The sequence below is a fragment of the Girardinichthys multiradiatus genome, chromosome 2 (genome assembly GCF_021462225.1).
Source record: "Girardinichthys multiradiatus isolate DD_20200921_A chromosome 2, DD_fGirMul_XY1, whole genome shotgun sequence".
Classification (NCBI taxonomy): Eukaryota; Metazoa; Chordata; class Actinopteri; order Cyprinodontiformes; family Goodeidae; genus Girardinichthys; species Girardinichthys multiradiatus.
In genome coordinates this window covers 1,059,457-1,073,860 of record NC_061795.1, presented here as the reverse complement: position 1 = coordinate 1,073,860, position 14,404 = coordinate 1,059,457, and the positions used below count along the sequence as shown (strand labels likewise).

At 42.4% G+C, this 14,404-nt stretch overlaps 1 pseudogene; it reads left to right on the top strand.

Moving 5' to 3' along the window:
• Positions 1-279: 279 nt before the first annotated feature.
• Positions 280-12,278, top strand: LOC124882695 (annotated as a pseudogene).
• The last annotated feature ends 2,126 nt before the right edge of the window (positions 12,279-14,404 follow it).

The following is a 14,404-nucleotide window of genomic DNA, read 5'->3' as shown; positions in this document are numbered from 1 at the left end:
CGCTAAAAAATTATTTTAAAACTATCCGAGGCCAGACTCAGAGGCGCAACTCTCGACAATCGCGCATAGTGTGAATCATGTGACGTTATCCAGCCAATAGGAACAGGACTCATAAAGCCATACGACGGCTCAACATTGCACTTTCACCTTTGGATGTTGACTACAGGTGAAATGCAAAGGTGACAACTGGCTGTAAACACGATTGAACATTTCACCAAATTGAGTCAGAGTATTTTGTTTTAGAATTTGAAGTTTTTATTGTGAGGTAGGTTTTAGAAAATGTTTCACCTGAACAAAGAGTGGAGCATCTCCTTTGCAGGATGTGGTTTTATTTATTATGTCGGAGTCATCAGATGTTTCCTTGAACTATTTCCTCGTTTTATTCAAGATGCCTCAAAGATCTATGGAGCCTCTGCATGCTATGAATCAGAAAAAGGTGGACCCAAGATTCAGCCAGACACAGTACTGAAAGTTTAAAAGGTTTATTCAGCCACAGGAAAACGTCACACAGGTAACACTCCTCACAGCTTCCAGGAATCACTGAGGCAGAAAGAGGGATTAGTGACTTGTAGTCTCTCCAGATTTTGCAGGGATCAGAAAAGCCACTAACCTGCTTTTGTCTTGAGTGGAACTTGAAACCCAGAGGGGAAACCTCGGTGGGCGGCAGGCAGTGATCTCCACAGCTCAGGTAAGAAGTGACCCCAGGCTGAATAATCAGAGGGCTAGGCTGGCTCAACACTGCAGCAGCCACGTTGGGGCTCCACGAAGGGCTTGACCTGAGAAACATGGAACGTGGGGTGAATCCTCATGGAGTTGGGTAATCTCAGTCGTACAGCGACAGGGTTGATGATCTTAGAGATTGGGAAAGGTCCAACAAATCGGGGTGCCAATTTCCGGGATTCTACCCTTAATGGGAGGTCCTTGGCGGAGAGCCAAACTTTCTGCCCCACCTGGTACTTAAGGGCAGGGATCCGTCTCCGGTTGGCCGTTCTTGACTGAACCAGTGACATTCTGATCATCGACCTCCTGGCCTTTCTCCATATTCTTTGGCACCTTCGGGCAGCCGCTTGGGCGGACGGAACATTAGCTTCTCTCTCCTGAACTGAAAACATGGGCGGCTGGAAACCAAACACAACATGAAAAGGGGACAAACCAGTGGCACTTGATTGCATACAGTTCATGGCGTATTCAACCCAGGGCAAATTTTGTGACCACTTGGTCGGGTCAGACTCACATAATATACGAAATTTGGTTTCAGCTTCTTGGTTGGCTCTCTCAGTTTGGCCATCAGACTGAGGATGAAACCCTGAAGAAAGACTAACAGAAATTCCCTACAAAGAACAAAACTCCTTCCAGAACGTGACACAAATCGGGGTCCTCTATCGGAAACAATGTCATTTGGGATTCCATGGAGCCTGAAAACGTCTCGGGTCAATATCTCACCCATCTCCTTAGCAGATGGAAGCTTCTCCAAGGGCACCAGATGAACCATTTTTGAAAATCTGTCAATTATGGTTAGTAGTACAGAGTGACCATTAGAAACCGGTAGACCTGTCACAAAATCCATCACAATGTGCGACCACGGGCGAGGGGGAATTGGCAAAGGGTGCAACAACCCCGCAGGGGGGCGACGAGAAGGCTTAGCTTGACAACATTGAGTGTATTCAGCAACAAAGTCTTTGACATCCTTGACCAGCGATGGCCACCAAAACTGAGTTCGAACTGTCTGAATGGTTCTGCTGATTCCTGGATGACAAACTAAACGAGAGCAATGACAAGACTCCAGTACCTTAGGCACAAGGCGTTCAGGGACAAAACAGCGGTCAGGTGGACATGATGGTGGGATAGGCAGATCTCTAATGGCTTCCTGGACCTCCCTTTCCACCTCAACTCGGGACACAGACAACCTGACAGTTTCAGGACGGATAAACTCCTCTTCACCCGCAGACTGAGATTCTTCAGGCTCTTGAATCCGGGATAGGGCATCAGGTTTGCCACTTTTATTCCCTGGCCTGTAAGATAGGGAGAAATTAAAACAACCAAAAAACAAAGCCCACCTAGCCTGTCTGGGGTTTAGCCGTTTTGCTGATTTCAGGTACTCCAAGTTCTTATGGTCAATCCACACCATAAACGGCTCCTTAGTCCCCTCCAGCCAATGTCTCCACTCTGTCAACGCCAACTTGACAGCCAATAACTCTCTGTCTCCCACGTCGTAATTCCGCTCAGCCTGTGACAGAGTCCTTGAAAAGAAGGCACATGGGTGAACACGATCATCCTCACCTCTCTGGCTTAATACGGCTCCGACCCCAGTGCTTGAGGCATCCACCTTGTTAGGTATTATTCAGTCAACTCAGAGGTAAGAACGATACAGTCAGAGTTACTTGCAGCAAGGGTAGCCCACTTTGCAGTGCAACTACAAAGTTTTGACACCCTATCTCTTTATTTATATACACAATTCAACAGACAGTTCAGACAGGGTGTGTGTGTGTGAGACAGAAAGGAGGCTGGTTCTCACAGAGATAACAATGATCTCACACACACAGGGAGGAAGGCATAGTGCAGGTGCCTTGCAACACAAAGTTTTTACATGAGTGATAACAAGTTTTTGCACCCATCCAACACACCTCCACGATAAACTGTCTCTCTGGGTCAGGAGACCGTAACACTGGAACTGACGTGAAGAGTTCCTTTAACCTATTGAAGGCCTTCTCTGCATCCTTATTCTACACAAATTTTACCTTGGAAGAGGTAAGAGCATTTAGGGGAGTAGCAACCAGGCTGTAATTTCTAATAAACCTCCTATAGAAGTTAGTGGACACCTGAATGCTAAATGTCCCTTCTCTCCACAATAAAAACAGAGCTTGAATCTTCTCCAACGATCTTTCTCCTCAGGAGTAATCTTGGTTCTGCCCAATTGCATGGGCTCACAATTATCATTTGCCTCAGTGAAAGGTGACTGACTCCTTCTCTCATACTGGTGTGCAGAAACCTGAGGTAATGATGAGCGACCCTTCTCATGGCGCTTCTCCCTCCTTCTCTCTGCCAGCCGAATATCAATGCGAGCAGCCAAGTCCTCGAGTTGCTTCAGGGAAGAAGGATAGTCACAGGTCGCTAACTCATCCTTGATGTCTTCGTTTAATCCTTTCATGAATGCATCCATTTGTGCTGCCTCATTCCAACGGCTCTCTGCAGCCAACAAATGAAAGTCAATTATATAGGACGAGACAGACTGATCACCCTGTTTGAGGGATAATAATCCTCTTGCAGCTTCACGACTTAGAATGACCGGGTCAAAAACTCGAATGAGTTCCTTGGAAAAAGTTTCATAGAAGGCACAAGATGCAGACCTGTTTTGTCATTCAGCAGTCCCCCACTGCTTCGCCCTTCCTGCCAGCAGAGATATAACAAACGCCACCTTGGAACGTTCAGTGGGAAAGGATGACGGCTGAAGCTCAAAATGAATTTCACACTGAGTTAGAAAAGCTCGACACTGGTCTGAGTCTCCCCTGAACATCTCAGGCGGAGAGAGGCGTGGCTCCCTTACCTCTGCTGTTGTCCGTGTTATTTGGGCGTGGTTTCTTTGTGACGGTGGCGGCTCGAAGACAAGATTACCAGAACGTAATGTGGAAATTATTTCCTCCATGCTGGAACCCAACCAGGAAAGGGTATCATCAACATGGGTAGGCCACTGTTGTGCTGGCGATGGGTCCATTTTTGGCCAGATTTTTCTGCTATGAATCAGAAAAAGGTGGACCCAAGTTTCAGCCAGACACAGTACTGAAAGTTTAAAAGGTTTATTCAGCCACAGGAAAACGTCACACAGGTAACACTCCTCACAGCTTCCAGGAATCACTGAGGCAGAAAGAGGGATTAGTGACTTGTAGTCTCTCCAGATTTTGCAGGGATCAGAAAAGCCACTAACCTGCTTTTGTCTTGAGTGGAACTTGAAACCCAGAGGGGAAACCTTAGTGGGCGGCAGGCAGTGATCTCCACAGCTCAGGTAAGAAGTGACTCCAGGCTGAATAATCAGAGGGCTAGGCTGGCTCAATAATCCAAGGACAGAAACAGGGTCAACGATCGGAACAAGAGTCGTCAGGCAAGGGGCAGGCAGAGGCATAAACCAGATGCAGGAAACAAGGTCGACAACCAAAATCCAAATAGTCCGACAGGGAGCAGGCAGAGGCATAAATCCAAAAGGCAAGGCAAGGTCAAGAACAATGATCAGACAGGAAGGAACGCTGGATATCTACTCACACAATGGCTTTCAAAAATCTGGCACCGTCTGCTTGTCAGAGTCAGTATATATCAGGGAAGACACAGGTGCTTGGCTTTCCACAGATTGCACTACACTGCAGCAGCCACCAGGTGCATCTAATCTGCTGATTGCAGCCAGGGAGACAGGGTAGAGCAGACGTGCCAGAATCATGACACTGCAAGGGCCCCCTTGGCTGCTATTATTACTAGGAATGCCCCTGGGTGAGTGGACTGTCTCCCTTATTGACTTATACAAACTAAAATGATGCTTGGATTCTTTAACTGTATGGATTCATTGGTTCGATTACAGAGTGCTGCATAGATTTCATTCACTGAAATATATCTCTAATGACAGTTAAAAATACATTTCAACTCCATGTTATGTTTTCCCAAATTATTACAATCTTTCTATGCCTATTTAATAACATTTACGATCATTATCTGGTTGTAAATCCAAGTAGAGAAAGCACAAAAAAACGAAACTTCACAATAGAATCATTAAAAATCCCTAGCTGATCCACCTAATATTGCGCTTTGCAGAAAACAGTTTATGCCAGAGGCTTCAAAAATTCAGTTCAAAGGTACTTTATTGATCCCCGAGGGTAAATTAGAATTTCAGTACAACCCATCCAAACATACATCATGACACAAGACAAGGGGAGACGGGTCACCAAGGCTTTGCTGCCCACTCACAGGCGCTGCCCTTGTTAGATGAGAAAAGAGGTCACATTAGGTAAGTAGAGGAAATAAATCATATTTCACACTTTATCCTTAGCAGGATACAGTTTGAGATTGTAAAAAACCTCAGAACAAAGAAGCAACAAGTTGACAAAACAACATCATGCTGGGAACGGTGAAGGTGGTGTGAGGGGTGCATATGTTTATCTTGAGCATGTGAGTGTGTGTAAGTGTGTGTGCAGTAAGTCCATGAAGCACTGTCACAGAGACCATTGTCCTTGATGGTTCGTTGGAAGGTTCATCAACTGGCCACAAAGTTCTGAACAGGTCCACAGATGTCCTCAGGGAAGGGAGGTGGCAGAGGGAGCAGAGCGTCATGTTTACATAACTTCCAGGAGAAGTTGAAGATAACCAGCCATCAAGGCCATGCAGGGGAGCCAGATTCAGAAAAACAATAATTATTTGGGTTAGGCTGACTCTTAATTTTCCGTCAGCCTTGAGAGTCTCACTGGTTCTTCTCAAAGGCGAATCCAAACAGTCAAATTCCTGGTCTTTCTGCCAGATCCGAGTGAACAACTTTCTCCAAGATTTATCCCATTTCACCCCTGAGTCCAGGAACCGCAACCTGCCTGCGATCCTAAGGATCACATCCAGTCTGCGATTCAGCTCAGGTAACATCTCAGTCTGAGTGTTGATCGCTCTGAAGATCCCATCATACATGCCAAGCAGCCTTACAATGACCAGAACAGCTGCTGACATTCTCCAAATTTCTCGATATGCCAGGTAACCGCTGACTCCAAAAAGCAGAAATCCTGATATCAAACATCCAATTATATACACATCTTCCACATCCTCGACTGACATTATCGACAGACACACAATCCTCCACTTCTGCCAAGAGTCGATTGTGTATCCAGAGAAAAATGTCCCGTCTGGACAAGTTGGCTCTCCTTCACCCTGTCTTCTCCTCGACCAGCTGACCAAATCCATAACTCAGAATTTGGAAGATATGCAAAAAGAGGCTCCAAAAAGAAGACAAGACACAGAGCTGAAGCAGGGCAGATATGGGAGGGTGTGGGAGACAGAGAAAAAGCGTCCTCCTCCACCGAGAGCAGAAAGAAAAAGACGCTTCCAATCTGAGAAAAATGCTGCTCACATTTTGCTCTTAGAGTTGTAACTTAAAATTCAGTTCAGGTCAGTTTAATGCATTTATTTCTGTTGAGGCAATTTACAACATTTTGCAGCACTTTGCAATACATACAGGTCCAGTTTTCTGGTTTCCAAAATGTTTTATAAGTAAAAATGTGAAAAGTGCAACATTCAGTCCCCAGTCAACACCTTGCAGAATTACATTTTGCTATAACTGGAGATGCAAATTATTTGGGGTCTCTGACAGCAATGCACTTTTGAAGGCTGATATTTTTACCCATTCTTCTTTTGCAAAATAGCTCAATCTCAGCAGGACTGCACTGAGAACATCTATAAATATCCCTTTTCAAGTCATACCATAGATTCTCTAGTTGGACTTAGGTCTGGACATTGACTGGACCATTTTGTTGCTCTGTATATTTTGGGTTGTTATCCTGCTGTAACGTGACAAATGCGGAGAGGTTTTGAGGAGCATGAGTACTTATTAAAGGCCTAGATGCAGCATCTAATTGCCATACTTTGATGTGTGTGCAGATAAATGCTGCACTGATTTGATGTACATGACCAAAGAGGCCAGGAAGCACAAGCTGGGGCCCCTGCACCCAGCTTACATCCTACTACAACTGGTGAAGGAGTCCCTGCTGGAAAAACTTCCAGAGGACCCTCATGTTCGAGTCTCTGGGAAGCTCTGCTTGTCCCTTACCAGAGTCCCTGACGGGAAGAACCTACTAGTGTCACAGTTTGACAGCAGAGATGAAGTCATTCAGGTATCTTGATAATGCTGTGCTGAATTTTGCCTTTGAGGTCGGGAGAAAAGTTGGTGTTGTGACTATCAAAGTCGCAGGTATATTTAACTGAAAACTGGAAGCTGGTAATGTAGAAATTGTTGTTTTTCATGATTCAGCACAGTACTGTGCAAAAGTTTTAGGCAGGTGTGAAAAAATGCTATAAACAGAGAATGCTTTCAAAAATTGAAGTATTAATCATTTAATTTCATCAATCAACAAAATGCAGTGAATGAACAAAAGAGAAATCTAAATCAAATCAATATTTTGTGTGTCCACCCTTTGCCTTAAAAACAGCATATTTTCTTCTAGGTCCACTTGCACACATTTTTTGAAGGAACTCGGCCGGTAGGTTGTTCCAAACATCTTGGAGAACTAACCACAGATCTTCTATGGATGTAGGTTTTCTCACATCTTTCTGTCTCTTCATGTCATCCCAGACACACTCAATGATGTTGAGATCAGGGCTCTGTGGGGCCAGACCATCACTTCCAGTAAGTCTTGTTTTTCTTTATGCAGGAGATCTTAATCACTTTGGCTGTATGTTTGGGTTGGCTGACTTTTTTCACACCTGCCTAAAACTTTTGAACAGTACTGTATGTTGAAATGGACTATAGACATTTTGAAAGGTGATATTAAAAGGATATGTAAATAGGTGGAAGACAAACCAGCCTTTTGTTGGTAAAGTTGTATTTGAGCTACTGAAATCTTCTTTGTCCAGGTCCTCATATGCAGCTGCTTTGTCCCACTCTACTGTGGTGTTGTTCACCCACCTACCGTGGAGTGGTGAGTGAACTATCAAACCTCAACCTGCACCACACACAACTAAACACAATTAAAGCCATGAGGTTCAAAGAATGTGTTGAATAACAGATTCAGCGATTCTGGAAAACAAAATTCACATTAACTCTCATTAAAATTTTTCAAAGGTTATTGTGAATTTTCTCTAATCCACAAAAGGTCAAATTGTGTATAATACAGGTCCTTCTCAAAATATTAGCATATTGTGATAAAGTTCATTATTTTCCATAATGTCATGATGAAAATTTAACATTCATATATTTTAGATTCATTGCACACTAACTGAAATATTTCAGGTCTTTTATTGTCTTAATATGGATGATTTTGGCATACAGCTCATGAAAACCCAAAATTCCTATCTCACAAAATTAGCATATCATTAAAAGGGTCTCTAAACGAGCTATGAACCTAATCATCTGAATCAACAAGTTAACTCTAAACACCTGCAAAAGATTCCTGAGGCCTTTAAAACTCCCAGCCTGGTTCATCACTCAAAACCCCAATCATGGGTAAGACTGCCGACCTGACTGCTGTCCAGAAGGCCACTATTGACACCCTCAAGCAAGAGGGTAAGACACAGAAAGACATTTCTGAACGAATAGGCTGTTTCCAGAGTGCTGTATCAAGGCACCTCAGTGGGAAGTCTGTGGGAAGGAAAAAGTGTGGCAGAAAACGCTGCACAACGAGAAGAGGTGACCGGACCCTGAGGAAGATTGTGGAGAAGGGCTGATTCCAGACCTTGGGAGACCTGCGGAAGCAGTGGACTGAGTCTGGAGTAGAAACATCCAGAGCCACCGTGCACAGGCGTGTGCAGGAAATGGGCTACAGGTGCCGCATTCCCCAGGTCAAGCCACTTTTGAACCAGAAACAGCGGCAGAAGCGCCTGACCTGGGCTACAGAGAAGCAGCACTGGACTGTTGCTCAGTGGTCCAAAGTACTTTTTTCGGATGAAAGCAAATTCTGCATGTCATTCAGAAATCAAGGTGCCAGAGTCTGGAGGAAGACTGGGGAGAAGGAAATGCCAAAATGCCAGAAGTCCAGTGTCAAGTACCCACAGTCAGTGATGGTCTGGGGTGCCGTGTCAGCTGCTGGTGTTGGTCCACTGTGTTTTATCAAGGGCAGGGTCAATGCAGCTAGCTATCAGGAGATTTTGGAGCACTTCATGCTTCCATCTGCTGAAAAGCTTTATGGAAATGAAGATTTCATTTTTCAGCACGACCTGGCACCTGCTCACAGTGCCAAAACCACTGGTAAATGGTTTACTGACCATGGTATCACTGTGCTCAATTGGCCTGCCAACTCTCCTGACCTGAACCCCATAGAGAATCTGTGGGATATTGTGAAGAGAACGTTGAGAGACTCAAGACCCAACACTCTGGATGAGCTAAAGGCCGCTATCGAAGCATCCTGGGCCTCCATAAGACCTCAGCAGTGCCACAGGCTGATTGCCTCCATGCCACGCCGCATTGAAGCAGTCATTTCTGCCAAAGGATTCCCGACCAAGTATTGAGTGCATAACTGTACATGATTATTTGAAGGTTGACGTTTTTTGTATTAAAAACACTTTTCTTTTATTGGTCAGATGAAATATGCTAATTTTGTGAGATAGGAATTTTGGGTTTTCATGAGCTGTATGCCAAAATCATCCGTATTAAGACAATAAAAGACCTGAAATATTTCAGTTAGTGTGCAATGAATCTACAATATATGAATGTTACATTTTCATCATGACATTATGGAAAATAATGAACTTTATCACAATATGCTAATATTTTGAGAAGGACCTGTAATTCAAGTTTATGCATACACTCCAACCAGTCAGTCATTTTCTATAGCGCTTCATCCATAGTGGGTCGCGGCGAGCTGGTGCCTATTGTCAGGTTCAATCAAACTAAAATACTTATAATATCACAAAAAGAAGAGAAAGACAAGATAATTAGTTTCTTACTCTCTGTGAGGAGAATGGACAGAGATGTGCTTTCAGTTACAAATCTCCTACCGCTCTGAAAACCATCTCTCCAAATCCTCTTTTTATTTAGGGTGGTCTCTAGTTACAATGAACGTTGCTGCTCTGAAGGATGGGGGAAAACAAACAACAGCAACATGACATAGATCATGCACACCATTATCCTGTACTAACACGCTTGCATTGTCTCCATAATCTTAAGATATGTGCGATCTTTGTTCAGCACAATCAGCTGTTGTCTTTGTGATGTCCTCAACTGTGACTGCATCGTCTCGATTCCACCTTTCCTCCTTGCCTGCAAACAACTCATCACATGTTTATTTACACATACAACATGAAAGGTTATAAGAAATCTATATACAATTATTCCAACACCTATCTCCTGTAGTTTATGGGCGGGGTACACCCTGGACAGGCCGCCAGTCCATTGCAGGGCAACACACAAACAACCAAGCATACACTCATTCACACACCTAAGGGCAATTTAGAGAAATCAATTAACCTAGGCCGGGAATCAGACCCAGAACCTTCTTGCTGCAAGGCAAGGCAACAGCGCTACCCACTGCGCCACCATGCATCCCTCCACTCCAACCCATATATGAATATATGTCCCTTAATAAATTGCTGAGGAAGGACATGTTTTTGTACGCCACATGTTTTGTAGGCCTTTGTAGGTCAGTGGTGCTGGTACTTGTTTATTGTACCAGCACCACTGACGCTTAAAGAGACCCTGAGCATAATGCTACCTCAACTATGTTTGACAGTTGGGACAGAGCTCTTAGGTTGGAAAGCATCGCTTTTACTCCCACAATCATATTTCATCATTGTTGCCAAATAGCTTTGCCTTTGTCTCATCTAAACCATTTCTCCAGAAGGCATTCGGATAGTCCGGTAGATGCAAATTTCAAGAGAAGCTTGAGCATACTGATTGTGAAGTAAGAACGTCTTTCTTGGTAGGCATCCTCTAAGTCTTCACTAATATTAAACTTGCTTCCCTGTGGACAGGCTCACTGGTGTCTCCACAGTTTCCAGTTTATGGCATGCTCTAGCTTCAGTGTACCTGAACGTCCTAACTACAAAGTAATCTGAGGGTGGACATTTGGGGTTTGATGGTTGACGCTTGGGCACAGCTGGGCTTTCCAGCTGGATCTATAACACACATAAAATCAGATTTTTGAATGGATAAGGAGGCTAACATTAAGCTTCTGGGATGGGACTTACTTCAACTGTGCTTAAAATGTATGATCTACGCTCAAAGGCAGAGTCCATGCTAAGAAACCAACCCATTTAAATTCTACCAGTTGTGCCAAGGAGAATGGTCCACCCACACCCCAGAATCATCTCTGCTGCTGATTGATGGGAACAAAAAGCATGTGGTTTATGTGATACTTGGTAAGTGAAATGTATCCAAATATTAATGGGGGTGTATGTGTAGTTTTCAGCATTTGTGGATTTGAGAAAATTCCCATTAAATTCAAACTTGTGCGTCTACCAACCCTACCATGAAAAAAGCAGAGTACCAACATGTTGTGAAAATACCAAAAATAATTAGGATTTTATTGCCCATGATGAGTGCTTTCATATTTCTCATCACCACTGTAACAAAGACAGTAACGACCTGAAGTCAGCTTACTGACTTTTATTCCTCTCAGTATTATGTGGATGGTGCTGTTAGTGACAACCTGCCTCGCTGTCAGCTTGGAAGAACAATTACAATCTGCCCCAGAGCGAGCACGCTTACCTTCCACGAGGTGAACTTCAACAACGTCAGCATCCACGTCAACTTGGAAGACTTGAACAGGGTGACCAGGACCCACCTGGAGGAAACTGTTAGTAAATTTCACTTTGACTGAAATTCAAATAATTAATCTTAAACAGGAACCTTTGAATCTAATCCATCCATTCTACTAACAGCCGAACATGTGTAAGTTTTATTCTGCACTGTTGGTTTGCTGAAATGGATAAAAAAAAACATACCAGTTGCAAGAAAGAAAATGCTTCTTGTTTAATATAAAATTCACTTTCAATGCTGGTGCAGTGCCACCACAAAGAATTCCATCCAGATAGGCAAAGCAATGGATGAAATCTCTTCTACATTCAATTGTTCATTAATAATCAGGTTGGTAAACACTTTAATTTTGACAGGTTATTTTGTTTTGACTACAGATAAGTTTTGCTACCCTTCAACACCAATAAATAAAACTTTTGACCAAAGTTGGACCATGATGTATAGTAGGAGTTGTATGATATCAGCTTTTTTTGGAGTTATCTTTACAGTATGTCACGAATGCAGCATTGCATCCAATCAACAGACCTAATTTTTGTAAAGCCAAACTAAAACTTGGGGAATTATGAAACATTTCTTTATGTAAGTTTTCTCTTTTCTCCCCAGTCAAACATGACTGCGCAGATGCTCAAGCCTTCCATCTGACTTGCACCTGTGTGAAAGAAAAGAGGAAATGAATGCTTTCCTGGAGAGTCCAGAAGGCGCTCTGGCCTGCAGCAGTACCTTTACCAATGCCAGCTCTGGGACTGATGAAGCCACAGTGAAGTCACCTCCAGATGAAGTGAGAGGCTGGGGTTTAGGCGGAGCTCTGGGTCTGCTCCGAAATTTGAGATCGGAGCAAACGTTAAACCCCAAATAATCTGAAGATGTACAGCTGTTTTTTGGAAGTTAACTCATTTTTTTTAATATTGCACTTAAATGGTAACCCCGACGTTATGAATATAATACATGTTGTATGTTTTATGATGGTTCTATTAAAGAAAATGTCTGATCTCTTGTCATGTGTCCTTCTCAAGTTTCAGGTTTTCTATTAAGCTAAAACATTTGGGTAGTATTTATCTATTTTTATACTATACTGATTAAATCTTTCTTAATTTACCGAAAGTGACAATCTCCTATTTTTTTTTTTTTGCAAATAGGTAATATGGATGCAGAGTCATAATGTATGTAATCATAAGTTATATAATTATTGTGCAAAGTTTTTTTGATTAAAGCAGTTGCGGCAGATGAAAAATGATGGTTTTCCACATAAAATCTCTCACTCATCATTTGAGTTTGACGATAAAATTTGTTATAACCTTCCTAACAAGTCTCTCATTTACTTTGCACTCATTCAAAACAACTTATTGCTTTTACCTGCTGCCCCCCATTTAGCCAAAGCAAATGTTTGCAGTCTTAATGCTCATGCTTTGTAGGAACTATGGCCTTAAGTGAGTTTAATGCAGTTTTCTAGAAACAAATGAACAATAAAGTGAACAGTGACCAGATTGGAGAATGTGAGCGACAACTACGTGTTTAAATATTACTTTTGCATAAGAAAATGGAAAAAGAACACAAAACTAACAACATTGAACAAAAAACAATGGTAAACTGGAAATTTGTTTTTTTTTTTGGAAAAAGATTAAACTGAACATGGCATGTAGTTTAACAGCTGAACATGCCTGCTTTGTCAAAATTTTTTACAAATGACTTTGTTGTCATTAATTGCACATTTTGTATGTGCATTTTCAAAATAAATACCTGCAGAAGTCCAATTCTGCAAAAAAGTTGTCCAGTTCACACAAAGAGTGCAACAAAAGATGCTGGTTGTTTTTTAGGCTGTGCTGACTCAAATCTGGTGCACAGGCAAACAGAAAAGGGGAAGGGGACAAAGGGGAAACATCCCAGAAGACAGAAGGAAAAATAAGCATTAGGAGAGAAAACTCAAAGCATTACGCCTTAAGAAGAAACTTACTGGCTGATGTCTTGATGTTCCTTCCACATTATGTTCTTTCCTGATGATAACATCTAGTTTGCTATTTTTGTCATTTCTCTGGGAAAATACCCCCATAACATGATACTATCACTCTCATATTTCACAGCTGGGATGGCAATTGTAGGGTTGCAAGCTTTCACCTTTAACTTTATGTTCCAATAATACTAATCATTACCATCGTTAAAATGAAGGTCTTTGTCCCTGAGAGTATTTGCAAACTGTGATCTGGCTTTATTATGTTGCTTTTGGAACTACTACTTCTTCTCTAAAACGCTTTTCATTAAATCTCAGTACACGACCCATTTCATTGTGGATCAGGCTGCTCTCTTACCAGCTTCAGCCAGCATCTTCACAAGGAATTTCTCTTTTTACTGGGGTTAACACGGATATTTCACACCAAGACACTAATCTCTGACTCCCAGTATGCTTCCAGTCCATGAGTTTTTTTTTACTAGCATATAACTGTTAAATGTGGCGCCTGAAAAATTGTCTTTTCCTGATATTTTGCCTGATTTCTTTTGGTTATTTTGTGATGTTACAAGGAGGAAATGTGTCTGAGGTTTAGTTTTAAAATAATTAACCGGTGGGCCTCCGTATAACTCATGCTCACAATACCATCACCTCATCATTGCAATTAACAAGTAATCTTAAAGTATGCAAATCTCTGAATTTGAGGAAAGTAAAATAAATATCTAAAAACCTTTCTCTCTTATTATTCTGACATTTAGCAAAGATAAATAGATAAATAGTAAACTGGAGAGTCATGGCCAGCAAGCAGCCTGGATATTAATCTGCTACAATCCTTTTTCTGAGGGCATCTGAAAACTCTTTGGATCTCACCTTGGTGTTGACTCTCACCTCAGCAGCCAGGAGAACAGGTACTATTAAATGTCTGAGGACAGAACTCTTCTTCTTCTTGTGCACCTGATGTCTGATGCCTGTGTGTTTTTAGTTATTCCAACTGTGATTAAATGTGGGGGTGTCCTAACTTATTCCAGACCAAAAGTCGG